General features: G+C 36.7%; 1 long non-coding RNA gene across 3 annotated transcripts in view; it reads left to right on the top strand.

Moving 5' to 3' along the window:
- The window catches only part of LOC129394008 (uncharacterized), a 97,140-nt gene that overhangs the window by 43,516 nt on the left and 39,161 nt on the right, over positions 1-14,463 (top strand). The window contains exon 1 of one of the 3 annotated variants that reach the window (XR_008621188.2): positions 12,322-13,001. The exons of the other annotated variants lie outside the window; for them this stretch is intronic. This is a non-coding gene — a long non-coding RNA (uncharacterized LOC129394008). Of the gene's footprint in view, positions 1-12,321; positions 13,002-14,463 lie in introns of those variants that run through there. 3 annotated transcript variants of the gene reach the window in all.

Consider the following 14,463-nt stretch of genomic DNA (forward strand, 5'->3'; position numbering starts at 1 on the left):
TCAATATATGGAATCCATCACTTAAACAGAACCAATAACAAAAACCACATGATTATCTCAATAGATGCAGAAAAGGCCTTCTACAAAATTCAACACCCCTTGATGCTAAAAACTCTTAATAAACTAGGTATCAATGGAATGTATCTCAAAATAAGAGCTATTTATGACAAACCCACAGCCAATATCACACTGAATGGGCAAAAACTGGAAGCATTCCCTTTGAAAACTGGCACAAGCCCTTCTCACCACTCCTATTCAACATAGTGTTGGAAGTTCTGGCCAGGGCAATCAGGCAAGAGAAAGAAATAAGGGGTACTCAATTAGGAAAAGAGGAAGTCAAATTGTCCCTGTTTGCAGATGACATGAGTATATATTTAGAAAATCCCATCATCTCAGCCCAAAATCTCCTTAAGCTGATAAGCAACTTCAGCAGTCTCATGATTCAAAATCAATGTGCAAAATTCACAAGCATTCCTATACACCAATAACAAACAGAGAGCCAAATCATCAGTGAACTCCCATTCACAATTGCTAAAAAGAGAATAAAATACCTAGGAATACAACTTATAAGGGATGTGAAGGGCCTCTTCAAGGAGAACTACAAACCACTGCTCAAGGAAATAAGAGAGGACATACATAAGGAAATACATTCCATGCTCATGGATAGGAAGAATCAATATTGTGAAAATGGCCATATTGCCCAAAGTAATTTATAGATTCAATGCTATCCCCATCGAGCTACCATTGACTTTCTTCGCAGAATTGGAAAAAACTACTTTAAATTTAATATGGAACCAAAAAAGAGCCTGCATAGCCAAGACAATCCTAATCAAAAAGAACAAAGCTGGAGGCATCACACTACCTGACTTCAAACTATACTACAAGGCTACAGTAACCAAAACAGCATGGTGCTGGTACCAAAACAGACATATAGACCAATGGAACAGAACAGAGGCCTCAGACATAACACCACACATCTACAACCATCTGATCTTTGACAAAACTGACAAAAACAAGAAATGGGGAAAGGATTCTCTATTTAATAAATGGTGTTAGGAAAACTGGCTAGCCATATGCAAAAAACTGAAGCTGGACCCCCTCCTTACACCTTATACAAAAATAAACTCAAGATGAATTAAAGACTTAAACCTAAGACCTAAAACCATAAAAATCTTAGAAGAAAACCTAGGCAATACCATTGAGGACATAGGCACGGGCAAAGACTTCATGACTAAACCACCAAAAGTAATGGCAACAAAAGCCAAAATTGACAAATGGGATCTAACTAAACTAAAGAGCTTCTGCACAGCAAAGGAAACTATCATCAGAGTGAACAGGCAACCTCCAGAATGGGAGAAAATTTTTGCAATCTACTCATCTGACAAAGGGCTGATATCCAGAACCTACAAAGAACTTAAACAAATTTACAAGAAAACAACCCCATCAAAAAGTGGGTGAAGGATATGAACAGGCATTTCTCAAAAGAAAACCTTTATGCGGCCAACGAACATATGAAAAAAAGCTCATCATCACTGGTCATTAGAGAAATGCAAACCAAAACCACAATCAGATACCATCTTATGCCAGTTAGAATGGCAATCATTAAAAAGTCAGGAAACAACAGATGCTGGAGAGGATGTGGAGAAATAGGAATGCTTTTACACTGTTGGTGGGAGTGTTAATTAGTTCAACCGTTGTGGAAGACAGTGTGGCAATTCCTCAAGGATCTAGAACCGGAAATACCATTTGACCCAGCGATCTCATTACTGGGTATATACCTAAAGGGTTATAAATCATGCTACTATAAAGATACATGCACACATATGTTTATTGCAGCACTATTCACAATAGCAAAAACTGGAACCAATCCAAATGCCCATCAATGATAGACTGGATAAAGACAATGTGGCACATATATGCCATGGAATACTGTGCAGCCATAAAAAGGATGAGTTCATGTCCTTTGCAGGGACATGGATGAAGTGGGAAACCATCATTCTCAGCAAACTAACACAAGAACAGAAAAACAAACACCACATGTTCTCACACATAAGTGGGAGTTGAACAATGAGAACACATGGACACAGGGAGGGGAACATCACACACCCGGGCCTGTTGGTGGGTGGGGAATGGGGGTGGGGGGAGGGACAGCATTAGGAGAAATACCTAATGTAGTTGACAGGTTGATGGGTACAGCAAACCACCATGGTACGTGTATACCTATGTAACAAAACTGCACATTCTGCACATGTACCCTAGAAGTTAAAGTATAATAATAAAAAAAAAAAGAAAATTAGCTAAATCCATTATGACGAGGAAAACTGAGTCATTATAAATCTTTTAGAACTAGAACTTTACAGTTCTTTAAGCACACCATTTACTAATGTCTTGACCTGCCATGGTTACTCTGCTTTGTAGTTTATTTAAAGATAAAAATAAATGCATTTAAAGTGATAGTGTGGGGGAATGATCACAGAAGAAAACACTGAGCACTAAGAATAAATTTAAATATTGTATGTCACTATGTACTCAGAAAAATTTTGACAATAAATACTCTAAATGTTGTAATTAGAAACTATTGAATAGTGATATTATAAAGGAGGTTGATATCATAAATATCGACATTAAAATAATTATTTTTCAGAAAGTCACTACTTTTTAATAGTTTTGACCTCCATTCCTTTTCATTTAAACTTTTCAGTTTTCATTTGCTGATGTTTTATATTAAATTTATGAACCCTTTCTTCATCTGCAGTACAGCAAATTTTCTTGCTGTATTTCAGAGACAGGAGCATACATTTAGATTTGGTGGCAGTGTTGGTTTACCTCTGGCCATATATGTAAAAAATATCTGTTCTGCTTAAAATATAGCACTTCATATTACTATTAATATTTCAATTATGAATATATACTGAGTGATCTATAGATTAGCTCTTTTTGACGTAAGTATATTCATAAAATCATGGGTGCTCATTAATCATAAATTTATTTCATAATATAAATGTGAATTCAATCTTAAGGCAAATTTTAATGCACTTTTAAATATCATATGACATATATTTTGAAGTTCACTTTATGTTTAAGAAAATACCTTTTCTGTTCACATTTACCATCATATTTACACTCACTTCCTTCAGAATTCTTAGTTTTAATTAATCCCAGTCCCTGACTAGGACAAATTATTCAGACTCAAAATATTTTATTTACTACTTTAAATATATTTAAATGTTTTTTAAAATATATTTTTTAAAACTTTAAAAGCATTATTATGCTCAAATAAGAAATCTGTTCCCATTCTATATAGCAGTTAAATTTTTGGTTTCTTATAATAAAGTGGCCAAATTATTTGCTAAATTGTTTTTGCCAAATTGAATAATTTGGAGGTTTTGAATCATCAGGGGTTTTTGAAAGTACTTATATCAGAAATTAAAAGTAAGATATATGATAATTTAACATTTCAATATATATATTTATATTTATATATTGAGTCAAATTTATATTTAAATATATAAGAGAAATATACATATATCTCTTTTACTCCCAAGACAAATTAAAATTTTCTAAATTGTGTTCACCAGTAACTTTCTGATAAATCAAATGAATATCTAAATTACTATTAGAAACACCTATTTTTAATTTTCTTTTATTAAAAAATTTTAGAGATCTCTGTTTTCAAAGGACCTTGTCAAGATCTCATTGTACGGGAAATCAAAATTAACCAAAAACTTTTTGATCTGATTGCCTTTCATCTGTGAAACTCAATTATGGTTTTATTATTGGGAATGAGGAAAGTTACTCCCTGAATGACAATATGGGTCAAAATCACCTTTATGCTTGTTAGAGATGATGCTCATCCAGAGACCTTTAGCTTAATGACCCAGCTTCTTGTGCCTAAGTTACAGTCTGGGACTGCTGCAGGAACTTAAGAAGCTTCATTAGTCTTTTAGGCCACAGGGGAAACATTAAATTAACAAAAAAGGAAGGAAAAAACAAAAATATCATGTCAATAACCACAAAGAGGCCCTAGTCTGTTGCATTTCTAGTACCTTAGCTATGAAACACGGAGTTGTGTTTTTGTAAATTTTGTGTAACTTCTGCTGTCATTTAACTTTTCAACATGTCTAACTCTGTTACATAGTATTTCATGGTAATAACTTTTTTGAAGTTAGAAAATTATTATGTCATACTCATATTCTGAGCTCCAGTTGCCTTCACTGCAAAGTGGAAGCTGGCTCTAATATGGCTGAGGAGGAATCCCAGGATTGAAAGTCTGAATCTCAAGAGAGAAATGAGAGATAAAGCCATGAATTTGGATGTCATGGTGATTGGTAAAAAATGACCTGGGTGGGGGTCATCCAGGGGGTGTTTTCAGAATCAGAAATCCAGAAAACTGAAGATGAGACCTTCGAATCACTGAAGCAGAGCAGCAGATGTCGTAGATGAAAATGGAGAGAACAACATTCCAAAGGGATAGAATGCATTCGACAGTAAAGTGACAAATGGAGCAGAGAGCCCAATCATCAGGCATATTTAAGAGTTGACTGTCATTTTTGCAATTAGAAGATCAGTGGATACTTCAAAGGAAAAACATTTCAGTGATAAACTGTGGATGAAACTGAAAGTTTGGATATTAATGACAATAGAAAACATGGTAGACAGCCACTGTCCCAAGTTTTCCCAATGCCCCCTGCCATCCCAGCTGCCCTGGATGCTCCACAGAACTCAGTGACATCCCCAGGATCCAGTAACTAACAGGACACTCATAGCTCAATAGGTGCTTCAGGCCCTTACTCAGGCTCTTGTACACATGCCATACTGATTATTCAATAATTTTCATAACACCCCAACAGGGGAACACAAGGTTAAAGGAAGTAATGTGTTTTGTTTTGTTTCTTAGTCTTGTTTTTAAGAGGAGAAGGATTATGCATGTTTACAATGTGAAGGGAAGAGTTGGGTAGAGATGTAAATGTTAAAATCAAGGAGAAAGGGGATGGGAGAAGAACCCAGGGTGCGCAGAAGTAGACAATAGCTTTGAGTGGGGAGAAGACAGCCTGAAATAGATGAAAAGATTGGAAATGAATATGGACAACTTTGTACATTGGTGGGTAGAAAGGTGATGAATTCCCTAAGCTGGGGCTTTTATATTTTCTCTGAATTAGGAGGCACTGTCATCGCTATGCAAGAGACAGGAGTGGATCAGAAGCTCAGGGAGAATGGTAAACATCTTCCGTGAGGAATGTGAGACAATTGTTCTTTCTATTTCTATTACAGAGGAGAGTTTAAGCTAGGAATAAAATACTAGTGTATGTTTCATTTTCCTGGTTTTTAAAAATGTATCTCAAGGGCACTCATAATAACATCGTGAAATAGAGCCCTGAACCATGTTTCCCATGCTCCCATATACATATATACTCATAGTAAAATTTTAGTTAAAGATAGTATTTATAAAAATAAAATTACTCTGTATACTACACACATTAAACTCTATTTTCTTCCTCATCAACATGTAGTAGTCATTCCAGTGAGCTAGTGTGTAAATATCTAACTCATATTTTTTGGGAATTTCATAATATTCAATAATATGCTTTTGCCAAATTGATTGTCATTTCCATCTTAAGGAACATTTATTTATTTAGTCCCACATTCAATGAGTAATAAATAGCAGCATCTACCTTTATAAACATATTGGGATTTCATATAAGGATTGCTCAAATTTTTAAATTTATATTCATATTTCTTGGCATTTCAATATGATAATAGACATTTTTCCAAAGGGCTCTAGTAATTTACACCCTCACTGGCAATCCATGAAAACCATTTCTCTGCATCCATATCAGCACTGAACAATATTACTTTCCAGCTGCTTTGGAGTAGGGGGTAGAAGCATAGGGCTAGTACTTTCTTTTTATGTACATAACATCGAAAATCACCTGTAATTAACAGATGATTAATGTTGTATTTTTTTAAAATGTAATATTTTACATGTAATATTAAAAAATGTATTATCAAGCAAATTGTTTAGAGTTTCCTGACTATAGAGAAAATAAGCCAGTTCAAATAATCCTTCATCCTGCAATGCTTTGGGAGGACAACCCAGTTTTTCTGTTTTTTAACCCTTGCATACCCATTATCCTACTGAGTTGGCCTGGGGCTGAAATAAGAGCTTTAGAAATGTGTGAAGACATAATTATTTCAATTAATATGAATTATAAATCATCAGAAGAAGTGATAATAATTTTTTTTTCCAAATTGTATCTTTCAGTATCATCAGGAAAGTCTCAGAATTTACTAATACAAAGCTCATACACAATTCCATGACAATGCTGTTAGACATCATGGCAATGAACGCCTCTATCATGGTCTGGAACTTGCTTTTTATAATTACTCTTCTAGATTCTTTTTTCCTTATGCACTAGCAATGATGAATTAGTCACGATTCCTAAGATTTACATGTACATTCCTTTTTGTAATAATTCAAACTATTTGATTGAATTAGATTTCCTTTCCCCCATCCCTGCCTGTGAAAGTTGTATTTAACTGACAGGGTCCAGCTTAATGGCTACTCTTTGCTGAAGTGCTTCAACATTAAAAAAAAAAAAATTCTATTTGTTTCAATGAGATATTATATTTTTTATTATTACCATACTTACACATTTTTGTCTTTCCTACTAGATTTTAGAAGTTTTGAGATGTGGGACTTTGATTTATTCATCTTTCCCTTTAGCAACCATCTGTATTACCTGACACCTAGCTCAATGCCTGGTACATAGGAGATACTCAATAACAGTTGAATTAATGAAAGTATATGTAGACGATGGAGTAGGCTAGCTAAATCAGGTTAGGGGAGGTGCAGCTGTCAATGTCCATCTCTGGTTATAAATCCTGGGAAAACTGTATTAAGGGTTTGAGGATATAATGAAGCTTGTAGTCAGTCAGAACGTCCTTTCTTAAAACCTTCCCAGGATAAAACAGGCCAATTGATTACACAAACAAAGTATGAGACTACAAGGGAAACTGGCCCTGTTTGTTCCCCTCCCCTGCAAGTTAATCACATTTGACCACATAATTTCATATTTACAATGCATTTTCTATTTATGCCACACCAGAGATGCTACTGGAGGCACTTTACTTAATTTTTAAAATTTCTAATGCTAGCACACAATGACTTATAAGTTCCTATTTTTGTGTTTTTTTAAAAAAAACATGTTTAGATCCTTTAAATATTTACTAACATTCAAGTTTCCATTTTAAACACTTCGGACATATTCCTGAATTAAGATTAACTATTATATTGATTAGAAAAATGCTACTGGTAACAGTACAATGCGAGTCTAGAATAATGTGTCTCATTTTTAATGCTTTGTTAGTACACTGTCATTTAGAAATTCTTTCCTCTCATAACTGTGGATAGATCCCTGAGAACCAGAAAAAAATTGGATAATAATACTTTGAATTGATTATTATCTTATGCTTCTGGAATTGTAAAATATATATATTTTTTATTTTTTAAAAAGTGTGAAAGCTAGTTTCACTGCAGATGCTAATACATAGAGAGCAATTTATATATGAATTCTGAAGGGGCCTGGAGGGAAGAGCTTTTTCACACAGACAGATGAATTAGGAGACTTAGCTGACAGGGTCATCACCACATTTCTTATTGGAAAAATGAATTTCTATTGCAGGGCTAGAAAATATTTTTTTAAAATCCTCAAGTAGGCTGTAGCATTCAATGAATTATGTCATAAATTGAATGGAAAGAGAATCTGAGCATGTCTTGCAGAATAAAGAGTGAGAAAGAGACCTGCAACATCAGGCATGCTAGATAAAGAAAAATATCTTAGGCCAGCAAAGAGAGCTTTTGGGCTCGAGGTAGGAAATTGAATGGTTATGTTTAAGTGAGTGCTTCAGTAGCATTTTACATAAAAAATTCATCTGTTTTTCAAAGTAATATACTGTGCTAAATGCCGTTTATATCTTTTTAGTTCTGTTGCCCCACTTAATGATTATAGATAGAAATGCAATCATTGTAGAAGTAGTCAGCTTTCACAAGGTGGCCACTGAATAACACGAATGGTATTTGCTCTTTGCAAATAAATAAGAAGGCACTGGATTTATATTGGTAATTTAGAGTAGCTTAGAAAGCCAACTGAAAAAAAGGAAGGGAGGAAAAATGAAGGAAATAAGAACAGAAGAAAGGATGGGAGGAAGGAAGGAAAGAAAGCGAGTGGGCTGCCTCAAGTAGAGCAAACACGAGAACAACTGACAAACTTTCAGTGAGTCTTGGAACATACGGGCAGTTTGAGGTTCTATTTAATGTGTCAAGATGTACTGTGTTTTCGAGATATTTTAGTCAACTGGACTTAGTAGTAACTCATACTCTCCACAGCATCATAAAAGTTTCAGTTTGTGCTAGGGAAGATAAAATATTTTGAAGTAACTTTGAATTTCATTTCTACCTTTTCACCATGTCTGCGTAGACATGGCCTTATTATAGCACATAGCTCACTGTAGCCTCAACCTGCTGGACTCAAGTGATCCTCCTACCTCAGCCTCCTGAGTAACTAGGACTACAAGCATGTGCAAACATGCCCTACTAATTTTTTATTTTTTTGTAGAGATGGGGTCTTACTACATTGCCCAGGCTGGTCTTGAACTCCTGGCCTCAAGCAGTCCTCCTGCCTTGGCCTCCCAAAGTGCTGAGATTACATACATTGGTCAAAGGATCTTTCTTAAAAGGTAAATCATGGTTGTCCTATAAAAAGAGCACATGTCAAAGATTTTACTTATTAATTAATGAGGAAATGAAGATTTTACAGCTGGCTCAAAGGAGAATCCAAAGGGCAGTCAAATATGTAAGTCCATCAGAAATGCTGAAATGAATTTGCTTAGCAGGTATAAAACAGGTTATTATCTACAAGGCAATAGTCCCTTGCATTTTGCCAGATGCAAACTACCTTTGTGGTTTGGTTTTGTTTTTTTGAGGCAGGGTCTTACTCCAGTCGCTCAGGCTGGAGTGCAGTGGCATGATCACAGCTCATTGTGGCCTTAACCTTCTGGGCTCAAGCGATTCTCCTTCCTCAGCTTCCCAAGTAGCTAGAACTACAGGCACACACCACCACACCCGGCTAATTTTTGCATTTTTTTGTAGACATGGGATTTCACCATGTTTCCCGGGCTGGTCTTGAACTCCTGGGTTCAAGAGGTTCACCCACCTTGGCTTCCTGAAGTGCTGGCATTATAGGCCTGAGCCACCATGCCTAGCCCAAATTACCTTTTCATGACAGGAATCATTTACATTACTATCAGTTTTCTATGACTTTGACCTTACTAGTAACTTTCTAGTAAATGTGAATAGATAAAAATATACATTATGGTAATGAAAATAGAATAAAGTGGTAATGATTCTTTGATTCTTTTTTTTTTTTTTTTGGAGACAGAGTTTTTCTCTGTCGCCCAGGCTGGAGTGCAATGGTGTGATCACAGCTCACTGCAACCTGGAATTCCTGGGCTCAAGCATTCCTCCTGCTTCAGCCTCCTGAGCAGCTGGGACTACACACACACACACACACACACACTACCACACCTGGCTAATTTTTTTATTTTTTGTAGAGACAATGTCTCGCTATTGTTGCTCAGGCTGGTCTTGAACTCTTGGTCTCAAGCAGTCCTCCTAAATCAGCCTCCCAAAGTTCTGGGATTACAGGCATGAGTCACCGTGCCCAGCCAGTAAAATCATTTTTTAAAAGTTAAGTATCAGCAAGTCTTTAAGAAACTGCTTCACTCAAGTTTTCATACAGTGTTATAAGATATAAGTTGTTTCCATCTTTTGGAAGTGAAATTCTCATATAGCCTTGAAACTACAGAGATTTTTCTACCTTTGACCTAGTAATTTTACTTCTTAATCCTAGGGATAGAGAATTATAGGTTAAAAACTAAGTTTATTTTTTCTTTTCCTTTATAAATAAATTCTGTAAGACACTAAAGCACAAGGCCACTGTATTTTGGTATCCTGCTAACAGAATGTTACATAAAAACAGGGGGAGGGCATTCTCTTCTACTTCACTGCTCTGAACTCAACAGCCCAGAGCGCTGGGAGCAGTGTCCCGCACGGTGGCAGCCATGACAGGAGGACTGGTTACTACAGAGCTACTGCAGGGAGGGGAGTGGGGGCACAAACAACATGTGATACCAGAGCAAGCATCTTTGCGAGCATCTGTGAGACTGAGAATGCCCCACAGTATTTGGTTAGGAGGACTTTGCAGGGAGCTGAGATCATGAAGTCAAACAGGTTACAGGAGATGTTTAGATAAAAGAATTATGGGCATTAGTTTTGAAATTAGACTTGAAAATCTTCTGAAACAGGTTACAGGAGATTTTAGATAAAATAATTATGGGCATTAGTTTAAAATAAAGATTAAAATCTATATTCTTTCTGTTTGCAATGTTATTTTCAGATTTTAAATGTATTTACTTTCTTTCTTCTCTTTATTCATGAGCAAGTATTCAGCAGGCCCATTTAGGGTTTAATGGGAAGGAAATACAGCTTTCTGGTCAAGGCAGGGAAAGTTGGGTAAAATCTGTCTTCGGATTCTCTCAGCAGAGTGGAAATTGTAAGTCTAAGTTGACTTACCCAGACTCCCAGCACAGATGGAGTCTAAATATGTGAATTCAACCTGCTTGGTTTCAAAGAAAATCTTCTAGTCCTGTGTTTCTCAAAATCAACCAATGTGTAAATCTTTTATAAAGGAAATAAGAATGCTCACAGAATTGCAGCAATTACTAACATTTTATAATAGTATCTAAGTATGAAAATGAATACGCTTATGGCTCTTATGTAAAACCAAAAGAAATTTGTACAATAAGTACAAGCAAAACATAAAACTAATTAAAATTAAATTTATAAATACCTATTAAATATGATAAATTATTATTTGCCTCGGCAAAACAGCTGATTTGGGGTTTAATGCTAGAAAGATGTAGGCTCTGGTATAATTCTTTTCTTTTTTTGAGACAGAGTCTCACTCTGTTGTCCATGCTGGAGCACAGTGGCACAATCTCGGCTCACTGCAACCTCTACCTCCTGAGTTGAAGTGATTCTCCTGCCTCAGCCTCCCAAATAGCTAGGATTACAGACATCCACCACCATGGCCGGCTAATTTTTGTATTTTTAGTAGAGATGGAGTTTCACCATGTTGGCCAGGCTGGTCTCGAACTCCTGACCTCAAGTGATCTGCCTGCCTCAGCCTCCCAAAATGTTGGGATTACAGGCGTGAGCCATCACGCCTGGCCAGCCTCTGGTATAATACTAAATTTAGTTTATTTTTATATTTTAAAATAAAAATGCTAAAGCAGAGAATGTATGTTTTCATAAGTAGAAATTACCAAATGATAATAACCTAATAATCAAATATTTTAATTAAATTTGGAATAAAAGAATGCTTTACTGTCTATTTGTGGCTCTGGTCACTGTTAATAACCTGTTGTCTCAAGGTGGAGTGTACACAACTGGTATCTGTGCGGTGTACCCATTTATAAAGTGAATGTTGTAGGATTGCTGTGCTTTGTGCCATGTGATGACTCCATTCTCCCATCTTTTTCCAAAGCCTTAGGGCAACAGTCTGCAACATCACTTGTCTTTTGCAGGTTTTGCATATAGACACACAGACAACCTCATGTACTGATAATAAGTGGCAACTTAATTATAAGGTAGTTACTCAGATGATCAGAATAGTGTTAGATCTACTGCTTAGAATGAAAAGATTGCATATTATTGAAGACATTTATTAAAATAAAATTCCTGGATTCTTGAGACCTATTTTCCTAAACATTTATGGCTCTGTTACAGGACCAAGAGGTTCCTATTTATATTAGCCTGCTGTGCAATAACAGACTAATATTCTGAGACAGCAGGGTTTGTAGCAGAGAAAGAGTTTAATGATTGCAGGGCAGTTGAATGAGGAGATGGGAGGAGACCTCAAATCTATTTCCCTGAGGAGTTCTGGGCTAGAGTTTTTAAAGGGATCATCGAAGGCAAGGGACTGGAAAATTGAGGTTGTTGATTGGTCAGGGTCAGAAGGATGAAAACATCAGGATGTGGAAACCTCATTGTTGGGTGAGTCAGCTCCTTGTGAGGTCCTCCAGATCAGCTGACATCAGTGGGGTTCTTTAGACCAGCTGATGTTAGTAGTTTCACTGGTATGCAGGACCTAAAAGAATATTTTAAGTAGGAAACAACATTTTATAATGTTTTAGTTATTTATAGAGCAGTTAAGGGGAATTATAATCAAGGGTCTACCTGACTCTAGAACAGTAGGCACCAAACAACTATGAGGAAGCAGTCAGAGAGCAAGCTGACCTAGTGATGAATGCTGAATGTGCTGCAAGTTTGGCTTATTTTTGTTTCTCTTCCTTACTTTTTTCTGATTAATTTTATGAGGTTTATAGGGATACTTTGACTTCAAGAAGGGCATTGGACATCAAGTGGCAATAAATTATTCCTACTCTTTGGGGTTGAGTGCTGAGCTTTTCATTTTCTTGGAGCCCCAGTTTTATCATGTTAATACCCAACTCTTTGGATATAAGAAGTAGTTGGCTTACTAAAAATAGTTCATTTCCTGTGATGTCCAGGTATTTCTTATTAACTTTTTCTCACCTTACTCTGAGAAGTCTTTTGACCCTGGTGTGGAGTTTTTAAAAGTCACCCATATTAAAGCACCATTTGTTTTTGTGGGGGACAGACCATGTGCTTGGTTTGAATGCAGCAATGGAAAATGTTTGTCCTCTTATGCCATTAGAATTCACATCTGTTAACCTCCAGGGCATCACACCAAAACCATCTGCTTGACTAGTATTTGCTACGGGCACAGGGAGTGGGGGTGGAAGGGACAAAGAGAGAGTAAATTGAAAAACCTTCCTTTGCCTTTCAGGATGCTCAGGAGCTTCCAGGTTCAATAGATGCGTGAGATCCATAGCAGAAACATTGCTGTCCTCTTCAGATTCAAGTACGGGTGAAAGTCAAGCTCTGGGATACTGGAGCAGGGCTATATAATTCTCTTTCCCTTGTAATTTCATTAAAAAAGATTAAGGAAACCCTTGAAAAGTTGTAGATACCTAAAATTTTGGCCGTGCATTGATCATCCCCAAAAAGTGAAATATCACATGTGATCAAGCCACATGTGTGAAAAATCTCAAATACACTTTGGGAGGCCGAGGCGGGCAGATCATAAGGTCAGGAGATCGACACCATCCTGGCTAACAGGGTGAAACCCCGTCTCTACTAAAAATACAAAAAATTAGCTGGGCATGGTGGTGGTCGCCTGTAGTCCCAGCTACTGGGAAGGCTGAGGCAGAAGAATGGCGTGAACCCGGGAGGCGAAGCTTGCAGTGAGCCGAGATCGCACCACTGCACTCCAGCCTGGGCAACAGAGCGAGACTCCATCTCAAAAAAAAAAAAAGAAAGAAAACTCTCAAATAACTCTTGATTCAAATAGTCAATATAACTCCTGGAGAAAAAAAAAGCATTTCTACATTGAGAGAGACATTGCTATATTCCCCTCCACTGACTTCTCTCTTTGTGGGTGCATGGAAGGTATAGAAAATAACCTTTCTAGTATTTGGATTCATGGTCCTCAACCCTGGCTGCACATTAGAACCATTTGGGAAACTTTGAAACATACTGTCATCAAGTCTCAGTCCTTGAGATTTGAATTTAATTGGTCTCAGGGTACAGTCCGGACATGGACATAGTTTGAATGTTCTCCCATATGATTCTAATGTGCGGAAATGTTGAGAACCACTGATTTGGAGAAAACCTGATATTTTTCTGCAGCTACTGATTACTTCTAATCTCAGAAGCTAACATTCAAAAGAACCCCTTAGGTAAGAAGAGGAGATACAAGAAAGAATTTTTTTAAGTGTGACTTAATGAAGAAAAGAAATAACATCTAGACTAGTCTGGTTTTCTCAACCTCATTATCCTTGACATTTTGGGCCAGATAATTCTTTGTTGTGCGTGAGGGTAAGGAGGGTAAGGAGGGTAAGGAGTTCCCTGTGCATGGTAAGATGGCTTACCGTGGCTTCTACTCCCCAGATGCCAGTAGCAGCTCCTCACCCTTATGTTGTGTCCCCATGTTGCAAAGACCAAAAATATCTCTCAGGATTACCAAATGTCCCCTGCTGTGCAGAATCCTTTTCCCTTCCCATGTGAGAGCAACTAATCTAGACAAAGGGAGTGTTGGCTTTCTCTCCTCCTTTATTTAACTCTGTTCTGTCTTTCCTAAAATTAACAAGCCTAGTAACTTCTTAGTACTCATCTGGAAATGGCAGAAGAGTTACCAGCTTTGCTGAAAGGCCAGGAAGGCTCTGTCTAATGATGAAAACAAAAACAACCATCTTCATGAATGGTTTGGAATTAGAGTAGTAGCCAAAATAAAAGTTTTTTGTTTTTTAAGTGAGGAGTCATGA

Source organism: Pan paniscus, chromosome 16 (assembly GCF_029289425.2).
Source record: "Pan paniscus chromosome 16, NHGRI_mPanPan1-v2.0_pri, whole genome shotgun sequence".
In the NCBI taxonomy this organism is placed as follows: domain Eukaryota; kingdom Metazoa; phylum Chordata; class Mammalia; order Primates; family Hominidae; genus Pan; species Pan paniscus.